Consider the following 20,493-nt stretch of genomic DNA (forward strand, 5'->3'; position numbering starts at 1 on the left):
TGGCGTGGCAGTGGGGGAAATGTGAGGTGAGGCTGAGCGCTTTGCCACACGTTCCCGCTCGTGGCCCGTTAGCCGAAATCTTGGCCACCCCTGGCTTAAAAGGTCAGTGTTATGCCAGGTTTGATAGTAAAAATCAGTCAAATGAAATGGAAGCAGGAAATCAGTTGCCAGTATGCATTATCGATATCATTGGGCATAACATCCTTAAATGTTAGTGCGAACAGGGCAGATAACCGGTACCAGTAAAATTGGTGTCTCATAGGTGTGACATCTCATTGTGTACAGTGCATATTGCTGTGTCTGTGATGCAAATGTGGAACCGGGAAGTAGAAGAGTTTCGTACTCAACAATGAGCAAAGACTGTACTTCACAATGCGACCACAGCACTTGGTAACGGCCGTATTTTTCGCATTTTAGTAACCGATTGTACAACTTCCCCGCAATGCTGACATTATGCTGGAGTTATGTAGAGCTCTGTGGATTTGTCTCCATCCTTGGTGATCGCATGTCTGTGTGTCCCCGTCCAGTGGCCAGAGACCGCAAACCCCAAATCATAAAGGGCACTGTGACGCCATCTCTTACTTGCCGAGTGGCAGACGTAGCGTTTTCTTTCCAGCTGTCTTCAACCTGTCCTACAATGCTAATAGCATACGTTTTAGACATAATCGGATACCTTCCATAGATGTGTGGCGTAATGTAGTTTGGGCACCATACCTCGATTCCAACATCTGAAGGTCAGTTATAACAGCAGTCGCTCCATCAGGAAAGTTTTAGGGCCTGATGTGCTGCTATTCCTTCAGACAATTTCAAATGCTCAATATTTATTGGTCGGTGCACTGCCACATAGAGCGAAGTACGTGCAAATGCTTTTCGTAGAGTTACTACTGTTTGTTTGGCTTGTCGACCATACACCACGTCTGATTTGGTGGTAAGTTCCTATGGGACCAAACTGCTCAGGTCATCGGTCCCTAGGCTTCACAAACTACGTAATCTAACTTAAACTGACGCTGAGGACGACACACGTACCCATGCCCGAGCAAGGACTCGAACCTCCGACTGCGGGAGCTGCGCGAACCGTGGCAAGGCGCCTGAGACAACGCGGCTACACTACATCTGTGGTGTGGTTCCTTGGCAACTTGTTCATCACAGTCATCCAGCACCTGCTATTGATACAGGTCAATTCTAGCAATAAGTAAAAACCAGCAACCAGTTTCTGTTGTTAACGTTGTTTATGAAAAACAAATACCGCTGCTAGCGCTCTTGAAGCGGCAGTTTCATCATATGATGGTTGTTTCCGTTTATTTCTTCATTTGAATTAGTCGCCACGTATATATCCTCAGTTTTTGTTAGTGGCGATGGTTCGTATCAGCCCAAGAAACTTTCTCCATAACAAAAAACAGCCGACGTCTTCATGAAGACTAATTTAAACGAAAAAATAAATTTGAACAGTCGCCAGATGATGACTCTGCTGGTTCGAAAAAGGTAAACAGTTATTTGTTTTTCATGAACGACAGTAGTAACAGTGGCTGAGTGATGTTTTTTACATTTTGTAAGAATTAATTTGTATGCTTGCACAGACAAATTTTCATCATGTCATTTTTACACAAAATAACATCTACTATTGATGCTTTGTGGATTCACAAATTGCAGTATCGTAAATCCCACAGAAAAGCCATTAGTTTTGTCAGGTAGCTCAGTCGGTAAGAGCATTACACGCAGAAGACGCCCGGTCCCGGACACAGCTGTAACTCGTCAATAAGTTTTACTTCAGGCAGGTAATAAAACTCCTTTGTGGCGACAAAATGCCAAGAAGTTGAAATATTGCGACGCTAATTGGCTGAGAGAGACGTCGTATTCAGGCAGCAAAAATATTTATCAGAACCAGGATTCCGTAGACCAAGAAGGATCAAATAAAACTATATTAAGGAAAATGGTTCCATAAGAAGGAGCTGTTGTAGATGAAGTAGGATTCTATAAACTCCAGTGGTATGTCTGCGTAATGAGAATGAAGTACACAGGGGCTGAAAAAATATTTTTTATGCAGACGTTAAAGGCCAAGCGCTTATTCTCATTGTTCTTCTTGGTTGTCATTTCCCATATAATCGCACCGCTGACATTTTTGCCGTAAGTTACTACATGGCGTGTCCAAAATACCTCAGTAATTGATAGCTGTACGCTGTAGGTATACCTCTTGAAAGTAAATTGCACGATTGCTCATTACAGAGGCTAGTGAAACATAAACCTGATGATCCTTTGCATCACCAAAAATATCAAGTCAGCGACTTTCCTGATTGACTGTATCTCCATTTCTCTCAAATGAGGACCGCATTTCGCGAGCATGACTAAAATAGCGTGTGAATCGTGGCAGGACAACTTCTGTAAGGTCTAAATTCGCTCGACAGTTCTTTCTACTACGTGGAGATTGATGGTAACGTAAATTATTGTAGTCGTGTTCCATATGTCTACAACTAGGCCTATACTTCACAATCCACCTTAGAGTGATATTGTTTCTTCCCTTCCGTGTTACATTCGTGAATTCGTAGTACTCTATATGATCTCGAATTTCCCCGACATGACGGTTTCTCGAAATGTATGTGGCAGGAACTGACTCTTCTTGGAACCTGATCTCTGGCGATTCTAATAATAAATTTCTTCAAGATCCACAAAGCCCCTCTTATAGCGGCAGTCACTGGAGTTTGATGAGCAGTTCCGTGACAAATTACCGCGTTTTAAAGGAACCCGTGACGAAATGCGCCACCATTTCTGGGATATTCTGTGTCTGCTCTTTTAATCTTAGCTGGCAAGGGTGTCAGACTGATGAGTGCTATTCAGAATTGATCGATCGGGGATTTTGTGAATTTCTGTTTCGTTGGAGAGTTTTATTTCCTTAGGATTCTTCCAATGAATCTCAGCCCGACATCTACTTGTCAACTAGCTTCGTGTGATTAATCCCCATATTACTATTTGCATTGATTTGTCGCAAATAGTGTAATCGAACAAGAATGAATCAGTGTACCTATTTTTGCGCAGTATGATACTTTCATTGAAGTTGAATGGTTACTGATAGTCCCTGTACCTATTACCGGCCGTGTAGTTTTTTGTACATTTTGCAAGAGTATGCTGGCTTTGCAACTTTCCTATACACAACAACATTATCTGCGAACCACCACAGGAAGCATCCGGCGTTATCCACCACACCATTTACGTTTATCGCGAAAAATAACAGATCTATAAAACTCCATTGCATATTAATTCGTTAGCAATAATTACGCAAAATGTTATGTTGCTTTATACAGGGCGTTAAAAAAAGTGTCGAATATCATGAGAGGTGGTAGTACCCACTAAACCAAGAACAAAAGTCCAGTATACTTGGGCTCTAAAATGCGTGCCTTAAGAGCTATGAGCACCTGTTCATCTTCGATACTGGGAGACATCTTTTCTACTACAAACTCTTTGCTTTCCTTTTCTCGGGAGGCGGCATTATGGACCAATAGAAGAAAAAAAGTCCAGTGAGCAGGCTCTAAAATGCAGATCTTAAGAGCTAGGGGAACTTACTCATCTTCGCTAATGTGGAACACATTTTTTCTATTGAACACGTGCTCTTAGCTCTTAAGTGATGCATTTTAGCGCCTTTTTTTACAGGATCTTTTCATGTTTTGACCCATACTACATCCTCCGAAAATATGCAAAGCAAAGAACTTGCTGTAGAAGAGATGTGTTGCACAGTATCAAAGATGAACAAGTTTTCGTAGCTCTTCAGGTATACATTTTAGAGCCCATATTTCTTAGACTTTTCTTGTTTTGGTGGATACCACCATCTCTCAACACCCTGCATAAATGACGAAAACTCCTGTCTTATTTTACACATGGAATATACACTGAGGTGTCAAAAGTCATGGGATACCTCCTAATATCGTGTCGGACTTCCTTTTGCCCGTCGTAGTGCAGCAACTCGACGTGGCATGGACTCAACAAGTCGTTGGAAGTCCCCTGCAGAAATATTGAGCCACGCTACCCATGTAGCCGTTCATAAATGCGAAGGTTTTGCCGGTGCAGGATTTTGTGCACCAACTGGACTGTCGATTATGTCCCGTAGATGTTCGACTGGTGGCCAGATCATTCGCTCGAACTGCTCAGAATGTTCTTAGAACCAATCGCGGACAGTTATGGCCTGATGATACAGCACATTGTCATCCATAAAAATTCCATCGTTGTTTGGGAACATGAAGTCCATGAATGGCTGCAGGTGGGCTGCAAGCAGTCAGTCAGTGGTCGGTTCAGTTGGACCTGAGGACCCAGTCCATTCCATGTAACCACAGCCCACGCAGTTATGGAGCCATCACCAGCTTGCACAGTGCCTTGTTGACAACCTGGTTCTGGACTCGCATTCGGGAGGACGACGGTTCAATCCCGCGTCCGGCCATCCTGATTTAGGTTTTCCGTGATTTCCCTAAATCACTCCAGGCAAATGCCGGGATGGTTCCTCTGAAAGGGCACGGCCGACTTCCTTCCCCATCCTTCCCTAATCCGATGAGACCGATGACCACGCTGTCTGGTCTCCTTCCCCAAACCTACCAACAACCTGGGTCCACGGCTTCGTGGGGTGCTCGCCAAACTCTTATCCCACTATCAGCTAACTGAAACGAGGACTCATCTGATCATGCCACGGGTTTGGAGTTGTCTAGGGTCCAACTGATGTGGTCACGAGCGCAGAAGAGGCGCTGCAGGCGATGTCGTGCTGTCAGCAAAGGCACTCGCGTCGCTCTTCTGCTGCCATAGTCCATTAACTCCAAATTCACCGCATTGTCCTAACGGATATGTTCGTCGTGCGTCCTACATTGATTTCTGCGGTGATTTCACGCAGTGTTGGATGTCTGTTAGCTCTGACGACTCTACACAAACGCCGCTGCTCGCGATGGTGAGAAGTAATGCCAGAAATGTGCTATTGCCGGCACACTCTTGGCGTTGTAGATCTCGGAATACTGAATCCCCAAGCGATTTCCGAAATGGAATGTCCCATACGTATAGCTCCAACTACCATTCCGCGTTCAAAGGCTGTTTGTGTCCCTTGTGCGGTCGTAATCAAGTCGGAAACTTTTTCCACATGAATCACCTGAGTACACATGACAGCTCTGCAAATGCACCGCCGTTTTATACCTTGTGCACGTGATACTACTGCCATCTGTATGTATGAGCGTATCGCTATCCCATGACTTTTGACATTTTAGTGTAATATCGATATTCTCGATGTTGCACTGACTACTAGCACTCTGAGTTAAGGTACTTCGTCACATAGATTTCAAGGTCGTGATTTGTTTCGTGATTTCATTCGAATGGAAGAGGAGGTTGTTTAGAAGCTGGTCATCATTGAGTAAGGTATTTATGGACAAGATACAAACATGAGCCAGTGCAGAAATCCATATATTACCTTTTGTTTCCTAATAGATTCTGGGGCTTTCTCATTCTTTTAATAGAAACATTAATTCAAAAGTCGATGTTATTTATTGTAAATAATGTGTTTGCTCCACTTCTTGTTGCAAAGACTCAACGACTAGAATGTTTCCCCAGTTTCCAGAAATCTTATCGTGTCAGTCCTATGTCTGTACGTAAACACGAGTTATACACGCTGGAAGGTTTTGCTATTATGAAACTTCATATACTATATACAGCTTTCGCTAATATGAAATTTTATGTAATGTGAAGTTTCATAATAGCAAAAATTTCCAGCCTGTGTAACTTGTGTTTACTTTTACTTACGTAGAGTGGCAATCATGTTAAGATTTCTAGACACTGAAGAAACATTCTAGTCGCTGGCCTTTGTAACAGGAATTGCAGCAAATACTTTATTTATGATAAATAACATCGGCGTTTGAGATAATACTTCTGCTAACTGATGAGAAAGCCCCAGAATCTTTTAGAAAACATAAGGTGAAAAGACTTTGGAAGGAGGTGGATGCGAACTACGTTTCTCTTCTCAAGTCAGGAGCTCGCTACGCTGTCAAGTGAGCTACGTCTTCAATACGTCTTAGAGACAGCACCCAGACCTCCACACACGGTATGCACTGTCTAAAGACTGTATGTACATATGGCATTATTTGATATTTAGTATGCAGTTTGTACCAAAAAGACGCGCTTTTGATAGATCATCATTGCGCCGTAGCACTGAAACGGTGTACTTTGGTAGCACACAAGTTAACACTTATAAACATCAACTAAAGGAAGTTTTTACCTACCGATATGTTGTTTTTTGTTATTTTGTTATAACAAACCGAAGCTAAAACGACGCGTTTTCGAGAGATGTCAGTTTGCTGATGCTATGAAACAGCTTATATTCATACTATGTATACAATGAAGGAAAAAAAAGTAAATACAGAGTTTAGCGCCATAGAACAATGCGGCTCCTGTGTTCTGCTTGTAACGGGAAGCTATGTCTCATCTCATTAGCCACGTTCCTATTCACTCGGCAAAAATCCGACCTACCAGATTCTTTATTTCACGCAGCGCAGTGTATTGGAACGTGGAATTACGCGTTGTAACATCACCATCTTCTCCTTCATGTGTGTTGCCGCGTCCCGTGAGAGGACGACTTTAAGACTCGCGATATTCGGGATGTATCGGCTTGGATAGGGCCAGCGCTATTCTGACGCCAGATAAGAATCTGAAAGTGACAGAGGTAATACGTACAAAATAATCGGGTTCAGCTCAGAATGCAACGAAATATTGCGTAATTAGCGTGTTGTTCGGATGGAAAAAAGAAAGAGAATTATGAAAAATTTTGATGGCGAAGTACAGTATCACACGAGTGCGATCTTCAGTCCGAGAAATAGAATTACGGCCGTCAGACACGTGATGGATGGCATTACACTGTTTAATTTAGTTTGGAGGCCTCCCGCCGAGGTGTCGGTAATTGCCAATCAGAGGACAAAGCGGGCCCCGGCTACCGGCTACACGCCCCCGACACAGCGCATTTCTCGCATTCCTGCGGCCGATTGCCTATCAGGGCGGCCGCGGCCAGCCAATCCTAGAAACTCGTCTCGTCCCGGGCGCGCATTCAGTGCGCTACCGGCCGCGGCCGCACACAACAGCCCCAATCTCGCGCTGACAGGGCCCAGTCGCGGAAATTTTACGGCTCGCCGCCGGCCGTACATTGTCGTTTCGTCGCTGCTGTACCGCTCCTCACTTTGCGAGTGCCATGACCACTGCCCGGCCGAAGCGCGCTCCTCCTGACAACGTTTACCAACTACAGATTCAATAATCAGCTAACGCTCATAATTGTGTACTCCTCGTGTGATACATTTCCAGGGTACAGTTAATCTTGACCTGTTATGATGTTGGCGATAAGCTTTGTTTTTAGTTTTTTGCTGTGCAGGATTATCACAACATTTTCACACGATTTCAGAACGTGCACCCCGCTACTGTTGGTTAATAACTATTAAGTTCCTGGAATAATAAACGAGAAAATTTTTCGCTCCCGAGCACAGTCATGCCGTACTCAAAAAATTTTGAACAAATCGACTTGCAGTTCGGTTGGAGCTTTCACTCAATATACCGGGTGATCAAAAAGTCAGTATAAATTTAAAAATTAATAAACCACGGAATAATGTAGATAGAGAGGTAAAAATTGACACACATGATTGGAATGACATGGGGTTTATTAGAACAAAACAAAAAAAAATCATATTGCTAGACGCGTGAAAGATCTCTTGCGTGCGCCGTTTGGTGATGATCGTGTGCTCAGTCGCCACTTTCGTCATGCTTGGCCTCCCAGATCCCCAGACCTCAGTCCTTGCGATTATTGGCTTTGGGGTTACCCGAAGTCGCAAGTGTATCGTGATCGACCGACATCTCTAGGGATGCTGAAAGACAACATCCGACGCCAATGCCTCACCATAACTCTGGACATGCTTTAGAGTGCTGTGCATAAGATTATTCTTCGACTACAGCTATTGTTGAAGAATGATGGTGGGCATATTGAGCATTTCCTGTAAAGATCATCATCTTTGCTTTGTCTTACTTTGTTATGCTAATTATTGCTATTCTGATCAGATGAAGCACCATCTGTCGGAGATTTTTTGAACGTTTGTACTTTTTGGTTCTAATAAAACCCCACGTCACTCCAAGCTTGTGTGTCAATTAGTACCTCTCTATCTACATTATTCCGTGATTTATTCAGTTTTCAAATTTATGCTGACTTCTTGATCACCCGGTACAAGAGATGTTCCATTGTATGTTACAATAATATGTGAAACTAAGGGTGACTGAACGGTGTACTGATCACCCGGTACAAGAGATGTTCCATTGTATGTTACAATAATATGTGAAACTAAGGGTGACTGAACGGTGTACTGTTCGGTAAATATTACGATGTTCGTCTGCTCGCTGAAATGTAGATGGAATGTTTTGTGCGAAAAAAAAAAAAAAACAGTAAGTTGAACGCCTTTGGATGTATTCTTCGAGGATGCATTCGATAGTTTCAACATGAATATCTCTCTCAGCTGTTGTTTCTAATAGAGTTTTCAAAGTGTGCATTCCGGAACAATTTACGAGCTATGATGGGGAATTGTATGACGTTGTGACGGCACTGGAGTGGATTTGCAGGCATCACAGTAAAAGTTTTCTCTTCTGTACTGACTCGCTCAGTACGCTACAAGCGGCCCACAAAATGTATCCCGTAGACCAGTTGATTCACCTCATCCAGGACTCCTTACAGCGGCTCCAACATCGTGTCAAGGTGGTGATCTTTCGCTGGATATCTGTACACATCGGGATACAGGGAGAGGTCACATATGACAAAGCAGACAATGAAGCATGTCGAGATGGTGTTGTACGTCGATGTGCCGTGACCTTGCAAGCCGTCATCTCTTTATCTGCCAGACGAATCACCTGCCAGTGGGAAACTGGATGGTTGGAAGTGGCGGAAAGCAAACTGCGGTCACTCAAATTGACCACAGAGCCATGGCCGGCCGTGGTGGTCTAGCGGTTCTAAGCGCTCAGTCTGGAACCGCGCGACTGCTACGGTCGCAGGTTCGAATCCTGCCTCGGGCATGGATGTGTGTGATGTCCTTAGGTTAGTTAGGTTTACGTAGTTCTAAGTTCTAGGGGACTGATGACCACAGATGTTAAGTCCCATAGTGCTCAGAGCCAACAGAGGCATGGCAGAATTTATGCTAGCGACACCGATGGAAGGAATTGCTGATAACCAGGTGGCATGTAGGACATAGTCCTTTAACACACGGAGTTTTCCTCCAGCCGGAGGATCCACCACTTCGTGAAGTTTGTGTGTGCCCCTTTGATTCAGCATATTTTGGCTGCGCATGCCCTGTCTACTGTCCTCAGGGCAGCCCAGGGTTTGGCATAAGGTCTGCCCATCGCCCTCGCTTTGGCCAGAGATCTGCCCATTGCCCACGCCTAAACTGACACCAATGTTACACAGGCTTTGAAATTTTGTGAACTGTCGGGCCTCATCCTTAAAGTGCTGGGGAGGGGAGACGAATTTTAATGCTTTATAAACTACTTCGCATGTGGAGACAGCCCTAGCCGCCTCCCCCTTTTCCCCCCACTAGAATATTACGCTGACTTTTTGTTATGGCGCTTATCACCATGCACTTGTGTGACCTGCACCCAAATCATCATAATCATCGTCCCTCCCTCCTTCCTCCCTCTCCCCTCCCTCCCTCCTTCCTCCCTCCCCTCCCTCCCTCCTTCCTCCCTCCTCCCCCTGCCTCCTTCCTCCCTCCTCCCCCTGCCTCCTTCCTTCTTCCTCCCTTCTCCCCCTCCCTCCTTCCTCCCTCCTCCGTCTCCCTCGTTCCTCCCTCTCCCTCTGCGTCCTTCCTTTCCTCCCTGTGTGTGTTTTTCTTGAACTGTACACAGTCCCCAGCGACTAATTCGTTGTACTGATGACGTTGTCGTCGAGTATTATGTATTCTGTGTGAAGTAACTTTTCCATTTCCCATGTCTTAAACAGGCACAAGAATGTAAACCCTTTGTGACCTTGACAGAATATGTGAAAATGTGTTCCTAAAATTTTCGTGGTTGTAAGTATATTCATCTTCTCTATTCTTCTTTAGGTGAAGCTAGTCGAGTGGTCTATCTCTAATGATATCGACGTCGACCAGACGTTAACCTAAAACTTCCATGTCGTTGCTGCCATTGACAGATTCAGCGCAGGTAGTGTCCTGTTCCCTTCCTTTGCTTATATTACTACTGAATGACGTCATAGTCCGGTGATTATAGCGTGTATCTGCAACGCAGTGATGTCTACATTATTTTGCAGGAATACGGAATAAGTCATGATGGATTAAACTCGGTCTAGGCACTTATCTTACTTCTTTTGTAAAACGCCTAACTTAACGTCAGCGTTATCTTAAGCTCTCAGTTAAGACACTCGAAGAGGTTTGAAGAACAAGGAGGCGCGCAACCTGATGCTCAATATTGTTACCTGCTTACTTAAAATTTTCCCTCTACCGGCTGCGACAGGGTCAGGTGCAACTATATCAGGGACGTAGGCCGTATAGGAATACTAATAAAAGTAAAATAATTAAGAAATCAACTTAACGCACATTATCGACTGCGGACTTGGAATTCTAGTAGTTAGTAGAATGAATTTACACACTGCAGCAGAGTGTGTCCTATGTGATTTGCCATGAAATTTCAGTACCGGTTAGAATTTTGCGACACAACATTAATCTTTGCAGTCATTGCCTTGAAATTTACGTACACGTCTTGTAGAAAGGTAAATAAACGAAACTGCCAATACCTATATTTTGCGTGTGCTGAAGATGTTTCAGCCCAATCGAGTTACCGAAGAACCAACGATGTCTTCTAGTGATACATCAAAGTAACCCTGCTTCGCTATCTAGGTCGAATAGTTAATGTGCTAATTGATGGTGGTTTAACTGTGCAGGTTGAATAGTTACTGTGCTAATGGAGGGAAGTCGGAGAGGGGTAAAAGGAATGACTACAGCTAAAGTGGATATCGGTTGAGGTAGCTACGCAGAGGTGATAACACTTGCAAAGGATTGACTAGCATTCATCAAACAAATCTTCTGATTGAAGAAAAAATCATGTAAATGAAGTAATGGCATTTCTCCACATGTTCTCAAAAGGCATGATGTTATTCTTAAGCTTAGTGTGTGCAGAAAAGTCATAATATGATTCTAAAAAAATATATCTTTTTTATGACATTTACGTAAATTTTCTAACTTTTGTGTTTATTATTTGTAAAATGTGTTGTCACAACTTGTTTCTTCCAACCGATATGGCGCTGTATGTTTCACTGTCGGGTCTGGAATTGCAGAGTGTGGAAAATTATGCAGATAATCAGAATTTCCAAGAATTTTTCTGAAGTTTATTAGAACAAAATTTCTATGTTCCAAAGTGTGACGTAGATTCTAATGACGCTGATCGGTAATAGGCATTCCAATATACGGGTGTTGACACATTCCGTAGCATATCTTTGAACTTGTATTTTATTTTGAAGAATTTGTGAGTATGTAATATACTTGTGACGAAGAAGATAAATGTGTTTTCTTATCGTAGCAACTTGCTTTTTGCATCAACCCATTTAAAATGAAGGACACGGAGCAGTAAAGATTTGAGGGGCCTACAAACTTTATACTGCCTATCATTGGTTCGTAAATGAACTTCAGCCCGCTGCTTGGGACCGGCCGTACGAAGTGAAATGAAAGCCCACGGGTCAGCCAGACAGGTTACACCAGCACGAATCTGACTGGTAATGTGGATCGAACGTGCTATTGTGGAGCTGTCGTGTGTTCACACCAGGGAGTCACTAAGTATTTCTGACGTCCTTCAGCAGTCCTATTCCGGAACTGATTTCATGTTCTTCGCGACCAACAAAAAACTGTATACATTTGGAGAAAAAAAATACAGCAGCTGCTTGTAACAATACTGGCACACGAGGTGTGTACTGTCGTTTTCGGATCTCATTTCTGCCGTGTGTTGTATTCCACTGCTGGTGCGCTTTTTATTCGAACGTCTTTCGATGAACTTTTGCGGGTTTCCATGGCAACCAGCGCGGTAAGCTTTTTCATTGCTCTTCTTTATTGGCACCTCAGCTGAACATTGTATCTCTCTTTGATTAGCTGTGTGTTGACTGGCAGTGTTCGGTTTCCGGTACATGTGATTTCGCAGTTGTCTCATTTGTTCGTTTACAACGTTACATTGAGACTGAGACAGTTAAGAAATCTCAAAACGTGGGTTTTGGAGGCTCTGTGGAGAGAAGCACTATTGAGGATATTTAAAGAACCAGAATTTGAAGCTGACTGCCAAACGATTCTACTTCCACCAGCTTACATTGCGCCTAAGGTCCGCGAAGATAAGATAGAGAAATTATGGCTCATACGGAGGCAAATAGACCTTCGTTTTCGCACGCTTCATTTGCGAGTGGAGCAGGAAAGGAAATGACGAGTAGTGGTACAGGGTACCCTCCGCCACGCATCGTACGTTGGCTTGTAGAGTATCTGTGTAGATATAGAGTACGGAGGAACAGTTAAGTGCTGGCCGGTGTGGCAGAGCGGTTCTAGGCGCTACAGTCTGGAGCCGTGCGACCGTTACGGTCGGAGGTTCGAATCCTGCCTCGGGCATGGATGTGTGTAATGTCCTTAGGTTAGTTAGGTTTAAGTAGTTCCAAGTTCTAGGGGACTGATGACCACAGATGTTAAGTCCCATAGTGCTCAAAGCCATTTGAACCAATTTAACCTGAGACGTCGTGCATACGCAATCCAAGAACAACGACCAGGAACTGCTGAGGCAACGCCTGCACCCATTCTGCTAGACTGACAAAAAACTATACAGGAGGTGGGTTGGGAAGTCATTCCGCATCCATCTTATTCACCTGATCATACGCACTCAGATTTTTACCTTTTCCGCTCTGTCGAACAACTTTCGAGGAACTTCCTTTCCGGAGGAAAATGCGTTCAGAACATGGCTCGACGAGTTCTTCGCCTCAAAAACACGTAATTTCTTCAGTCACGGAATCGGAAAGTTACCCAGCTGTGTGCAAATAGCTAAGTAGAATATATTATTGGTGACTTAAGTCTGTATATGTTGTTTATTAAACGTATGGGAAACGCTACGAACTTATCCACGAACCCAGTGTATAAGCAGTCGATTCTATTCTGAGATGAGGAAGTGTGTGAAGTGCTGGAAGACTCCCGGATGGAAGCTGACGGGCTGTAATTGGTCTCGTGATGCATCACAGAGATGCTCCGTAGGATTCAGACCCAGAGACCCGTCTTTCTACCCCATTCGGTGGCTACCGTCATTTGCGAGAAATTCATCGACCAAAGCAGCTCAGCAGGAGCGCGCAAATTATAGTGCCTCAAGAGGAAGACAGAACCAAATGCACTTCTGAGTAGCTGCACATGTGTTTACTGCACCTCATTCCTGTAAACGGTGTGACTACATCTGACTCACATTTTCACTCCGCAGGCTACCTGTGATGGAAGCGTACATGGTGTACCAGTCTCAGTATTCCTATTATCTTCACGATCACTACGCGTGATAGAGACTGTTTAGCGTTTTTCTCGACTCATGAGGGGACATACGGACTGGCAATACTGAATCACAATTTTCTAACAAAGATAACACCTATCTATTTTTAAGTACTGGCCATACGAAAATAAAGTTTGGTAAAGACATGCGAAATGCCTTATTGTTACACGAAAATATTATATACATCAGTATTACTGTTCAGTCTCTTGGAATAAAAAAGTTTTTTTTATAACTTCTGATTCGCATTTTTATATAAAATTTTAGTTTATTGTGAATCCTCGCATTTCACATCATTCATAATAAAAAAATAAATAGATGTTACAGGTATTCAAAAATTGATACAAAATTTTCATGTGTTAGTATAGAATCTTACTAAAAGGCAATAAAGTGTTGCTAGCGGGATTTGAACCTGCGACTTCAGATTATAAGCCTTGTAAGCTGTGTAGTCAGTTACCACCGATTGAATCAGTGTATATTATATGTTTTGTACTTAACGGCTGTTTAAAGTCTTTTTATCTTCAAATGTGAATTTTTCGAGTTTTTGTGAGAAATGCGTCGTACTGCTTTAGGAAATTGACGTCCGGCCAATGAACTTCAAATACCGTAACTATTATGAAATCGGAAGAGGGTCAATACGTAAGCTACCGTTGTCAGTCTGAAAAGTGAGCACTCGGAATTTTGTAAGGGTCTTCGCGATGCACATGATATGCCTTGTAACATCTCCGACTGCTTTTTATTATTTCCGTGACCGCTGACTAAATGTTCGCCACTAGCACCAGACGATACCCCCAACCTGGTCTCCTTAAACTATGTTTTTGAGGCTGTACGAGCTACTAACAAATGTGCAACGAAAATCATTCGTGAAAATAATGAGTGATTCACCTGTGTAGCACACGTTGCTTCCGCCATTCGTGATCCATACCCGATGTTACTGACTTCGCGATAGACGCCGCCGTGAGCGGGACATACACTGCCGGACGTCTGGCATGCTAAACAATCGCTCCGAGGCTCCAATACACACATTCCTCCAGGAAAATGTGACTTTTGAGGCAACTGTAAGCTCTTCAGAGAGTCATGCATTCACTGGCAAATTTCTTAGAAGAATTAAGACATTATACTGATACTGTTTGCTCACGGTCACTTTGTACTAGTCTACGGAGAACATTTGCTGTATGTTCAGGAGTCGCCGGCAAAGTTTTCAAGTATTCGTCACGGAACGGTTTTTTTCTCTTTTTTGAGCTGGAGGTTCCTCTTCATTTTACTTCAGAGTCTGACACTCAGACTTGCTCCTCTTGAATAGAGAGCCATTTGGAGACAAATATTGTCAGAAATTCCCGTGTTTACGTGTGCAGAGAAGAAAATTTTCTGATGTCTGCTGCTCTGAACGCCTTGAACGTATAGGAATAAAATGTACAAACTCGTAATGGTGGGTTATCTATGGAAAGACTTGGTCTTTATAATGGGCAGTCAAATGAAAACGAGACACGTGGAAAAAAGGTAAGTAAACGTTTTGTTATTTCAAAAGTAGCTGCCAAAACTGTTAATACAGTCACCCACTGTGAGACAAGACGCCAATGCGTTCGTGGAAAAATGTTTGCAGTTGCCTACGGGACCATGATTGTATCCATGTGTGCACTGCTTCGTCTGAAGCACATCAACGGCCATCAGTGTGTTTCTTCAGGGCTCCAAAAATATGGAAATCTATGGGGGACATCGGGTCTGTGTGGTGGCCATGTAAGGGCATCCCAGCGAAACTTCCGCATCGTAGGCGAAACAACTTCGGCAACATGTGGGCAGGCATTATCCTGCAAAGGGATGTCATCCGTTAGCGTTCCTGGGCGTTTGGAGTTGATAGCGCTCTCCAATATTTGCAGTGTCCACGTACCGCTGTGCGTTAATTGTGGCGCTATTTCCAGTCAGTTTGTGAACAGCAGGCCCTTGCAGTCAAAGAGGAAGGTCTTCATCTCTTTCCCGGAGCTGGCGTGCCTGTTATTTCGACTACGCTGCATACATTTCGCTAGTGATCTCTTACACATCTTCCCTACAGTCCTTATCTTCTTTAGAATCGTGAAGAAAGACATTGGTGGCCGTCATTTGCTTCTGACGAAGAGGTGCACGCCCAGATACAACCATGGTTTCGTAGACAACCGCTAACCTTTTTTCCACTAAGGCGTGTTGTCTCACAGTGGCATAAAAATATTAACAGTTAGGGCAATTACTTTTGAAATAATAAACAGTTTATAGTAGAACCTCGCTAATCCGTCCCCTAAGGGGCCAGTGTCACGGCCGGTACGCAGAAAAATCGGATTCACCGAGGAACTCTTTTTATTAATCCGTAACATCACAATACAGTGCAGTAAAACTTTAATTTTCACCTAGAAATACAGTCTGAAATATTGTTCCGTGCTAAAACAGTAACAAAACGAAAATAAAACGTCGATACGCCAAAACTTCTACACGAAAGTGTAATGTACAGTAGTGCCTGCACTAAAATACGTCTGCATCGTACAGTGAGATACTGCTATTGTGCGTGAAAGTTTAACAACTGTACATATCTTGTTACAGTACTGCAGTGGCACACAACTAGCTCATTTTGAGTAGCAAGAGCTCTGTAGGGAGTATTTTGTAGTCTAAGCAAGACTCAAGAACATTGCACACTTGATCAGCTTAGCTGAGTTTTCAAACTTCGGAATAAATTCTGTGGCAGCTGTTTCGTAGCAGACAGCTTCTAGCTGGAAATAAGAAATAATTACTATTCGAACCCCATGATGTTTCCTTCCACCTACGTAGCCATCTTTCACTCCTTCTCAACTCTTCACTTTGATTGTCTCCATCTAATTTTTCATAGAAAAATAGAGCCTTTACATTTATGATTGGGCCAGACAAACGGAGTTCCTTTTCTTCTTTCCTGTTCAAACCACATCCACAAAGCGTTGTCTAGAATTGCACTTTTAGGCCTCATCAAAGTCTTGCGTATTTTCAGTCCTTTCTCATCATCATTAGTCATTGTATGATTTTAAAGAATTTCCCTATTTTTTCCTCCAATCTTTAACATTGTTACGTCAACCCTACACCAAGTTTTCCTATTTTTTCTCCAGTCTTTAACATTGTTTACCGAGCGAGGTGGCGCATTGGTTAGCACACTGGACTCGCATTCGGAAGGACGGCGGTTCAATCCCGTCTCCGGCCATCCTGATTTAGTTTTTCCGTCATTTCCCTAAATCGTTTCATGCAAATGCCGGGATGGTTCCTATGAAAGGGCACGGCCGATTTCCTTCCCAATCCTTCCCTAACCCGAGCTTGCGCTCCGTCTCTAATGACCTCGTTGTCGACGGGACGTTAAACACTAACCACCACCATTTAACATTGTTACGCCAGCCCTTCGCCACTAGCAATGTCTGGAAGAGACTCGCCTTTGCCTACCCTTGCATGCACTTTGTTTTTCCGCTTAAGACAGCGTCAGATGTTTGTTTAGTTGATGCCATAACTTAGTTTTACACATTTTAATTTGTAAGAAAAATAGTGTGACTAATTTATAATTCAAATACGTGCACGACAACACTTGTTGACCGAGTTATAAACAAGTTATTTCTTACTAAGATTCGTCGCACTACCGCACCTACCAATGGTCAACTGCCTGGTGATCTGTGTCGCAGACGAAGAGTAGCCGACAAGCGTAACAAACACAGCGAATGAGTGGTCGGACTACGCGCGGAGTCGGATTAGCGAGGCTCTGCTGTACTTGCTTTTTCTATATCTGCCTCGTTTTCATCTGACTGCCTCTTATACAAGGTGGGGCAGATAAAAATAGTTTGGACGAGCCGGCCTTTGTAGCCGAGCGGTTCTTAGGCACTTCAGTCCGGAACCGCACGACTGCTACGGTCCCAGATTCGAATCCTGCCTCGGGCATGGAAGGGTGTGATGTCCTTAGGTTAGTTAGAGTTAAGTAGTTCTAAGTTTTAGGGGACTGATGACCTCAGATGTTAAGTCCCATAGTGCTCCGAGCCATTTGAACCTAAAATCTTTGGATTTTGAGTCTGACACGTAGTGCTATTCATCTATCTAAATATCAGATGTTTCGGGATTACAAACGCAATGGTTTTCTTGGACAAAAGTTGCCGTGTGTTGTACGGAAAGGGTTCCAGAACACACAGTATCAAAGTCTGTTCTCTCTTTTTCGTCAAATGAGTGTAATCAGTCTATTTATTGGTGCCCACTCTGAGCGAAACACGCGGTAACTCTGAATCCAGTGGCCGGCACTCCTTTGCTCTACTCCGATCAAACGACCGCCTCTCCATTTAGATTCGGCCAACGTACGACTTGATCGTCGACTGCTACGCTAACACCGGACAAAACCGGAGAGAGCGCCCTCGTCAGAAACGTCGACTTCCTCGCCGGTTGGTCGGATCCGCTGACCAGCACTGCTTTCGAATGCCACTTGGTAGTGGTAGGGGGAGGAGGGGGGGGGGGTGGCGCACTCAACACTGTCGAGATACGTGTCTAATCTGCTTCAGGTCCTCCAAGGATTATACTCGGCCAGAGAGGGTCAGACGGCATTTTTGCGGCACTAAAAGGGAAGGCAAGGTAAGTAATTCTCGGCTTGATAGAGAAGTACAGGTTTTTTAAAGTCTTCTTCGACGTAGTGTTAAATCAATAAACTTTGCCCAAAAAATTTTAAGTGAATATTCTCCACTCCGGCGGTGTACAGAATCTCCACCTTTTGTTATTATCTTCATTTGGAAGACTGGTTTGATACAGCTCGCCACGCTAGCTATCCTGTGGAAGTCTGTTTGCCTCTCAGTAACTACTGCAGCCTACGTCATCTGCCTCTACACACATCCTCCACAAGCCACCGTATCGTGCACGGCGGAGGGTGCCTTGTAACACTACTCGTCTTTCCCTTTCACGTTTCCCTCGCGAATGGAGCGATGGAGAAACGAATGTCTATACGCCTCCGTACGAGTCCTAACTTCTCTTATCTTCTGAGCTCCAACACTGCGAGATACGCGCAGGATAGTAGACTTCCTTCAACGAATCGGTTCTGATTCAGGAACTACCAAATGAGTGAAAAAGGGCTCAGTTTTTCTACACATGATATCTTTGTAGCATATGAACGTGAACAGTCATCTAGAGGTTAAAGCTTTTCTCTTCGTGTCTGCTTACAAATAGACGTGTTTCTGGAGCGGGTCCGTCTTAACACAAAACAATTTTTCTTTTTCTTTTTATTTCCGTGACATGTTTCGCTCAAGTTTCAGCATTGTCATTGGTTTTTTTTGTTATTTTCTATAAAACAGGAAAAATGCTTTTTACTACTTGTACACATATATATTTGGGTTTTTAAGACAATAGTTACATATTTGAAAAACAGACAAAATTTTGTATGTGTTCATTGCTACCACATGCTGTGGATTTCCTGGATTTTACTTAATTTAAAGCAGTTGTTATGTTTCATGGTTTGTAATCTGCAGTGATACAGAACTTAATGTAGAACTGTTATTTACTTCGAACATTTACAACTGGGCATGTTACGATTATGCCTTGCATTAACTAGTAATATGTGGGCGAGAGAGAGAGAGAGAGTGTTTTAGTTATTTAACTATTGCTTTTTATTTACTGTGTGTGTGTGTGTGTGTGTGTGTGTGTGTGTGTGTGTGTGTGTGTGTGTGTGTGTGTGTGTGTAAGGGGGGGGGGGGGGGGGGGAGGGGAGCAGTGTTTATAGGTTGGTGCTGTCTGATACTTCTTTGACGGTGGAGAACAAAATTGCATTGCAGAGAACTGTGCATTTATTTATTCCTTGTTTTCCTTCAGTGGTGGTGGTGGTGGTTTTCCTGAATATGGAACATTGGTGTTGGTTTTCTGTGTACTGTGAGGTAAAGGAAATTTAACATTTTGTCATTTTCTGTTTCTATGCTGAATTTTATTCTTGGGTGAACTGTGTTTATATAATTGTGAAGTTGTTGGCTATAAATGGTTGTCTCATCTAGAAGATATACCTGTATTATGTCACCCACATAGCAATACCAATATACTGCCCTGTATTGTTTGGGTCATATTATTGTTTCAAATATTTTGTTTTAAATGTGATTGAGGAATATGCTGGCTGGCAGTCCACGGACTGTTGACCCCCACGAGAATTCCACCGTGTTATGAGTGGAACGGGTTGTCAAATGAGAAATTGTTTTGCTCTGTGATTAGGTTTAGAATAGTACCTACTTTTTGTATGTAGGGTTTGGGAGTGACATTATGTTGTTCCTACTGTTGTTTGATGATGTTGATGGTTTCAGTGATGGGGATATTTGTGTACATTGTTCAGATCTCTAATGATATGAGTATCGACCCCTGCAAAAACATATAATTGAAGAAAACTAACCAAATACAAAAAGCCATAATTGAAGTAAAACAAGTAATGCATGAATGTACAGTTCTCTGCAATGGAACTCTGTTCTCAGCCCACAAAGAACTATCAGACAACACCAGTTCATGAACATCCAAACCCTTTTCAAAAATGAATAAAAATTAAAAATTAATAACTGAATACAAAAATAAATAAAAATAAAAAGTAATAATGAAATAAATGAAGCTCACAGCCATTAACCAACACCTCGCCCCCCTCCACCCCCTTCCCCTACACACACACACACACACACACACACACACACACACACACACACACACACACACACACAAAATAACAGATATGCCCCACAAAGATTCAAAACCCTCGCCCAGAAAACAGTGATTCGAAAAGTTACACAATGCAGGCCTTCACAGTGAAGATAATAGGAGAATTAGCAGTAGTAAATGAAACGTACTGGAACATATCCAGCTATAAATAACTATTCTACATTAAGTTCTATATGGTTGCAGATGACGAACTGTGAAATAAAACAATTGCCTTAAATTACATAAAATACAGGAAATTCACAGCATGTGGTAACACGATATATACGCATAATTTTGTCTGTTTTTCAAATACGTAAA

The 20,493-nt window shown here is 43.1% G+C and overlaps 1 protein-coding gene across 1 annotated transcript in view; it reads left to right on the plus strand.

The window, feature by feature from the left end:
- The window catches only part of LOC126298713 (probable ATP-dependent RNA helicase DDX31), a 255,676-nt gene that overhangs the window by 53,090 nt on the left and 182,093 nt on the right, over positions 1–20,493 (plus strand). The window lies entirely within an intron of this gene.

The sequence above is a fragment of the Schistocerca gregaria genome, chromosome X (genome assembly GCF_023897955.1).
Source record: "Schistocerca gregaria isolate iqSchGreg1 chromosome X, iqSchGreg1.2, whole genome shotgun sequence".
NCBI lineage: Eukaryota > Metazoa > Arthropoda > Insecta > Orthoptera > Acrididae > Schistocerca > Schistocerca gregaria.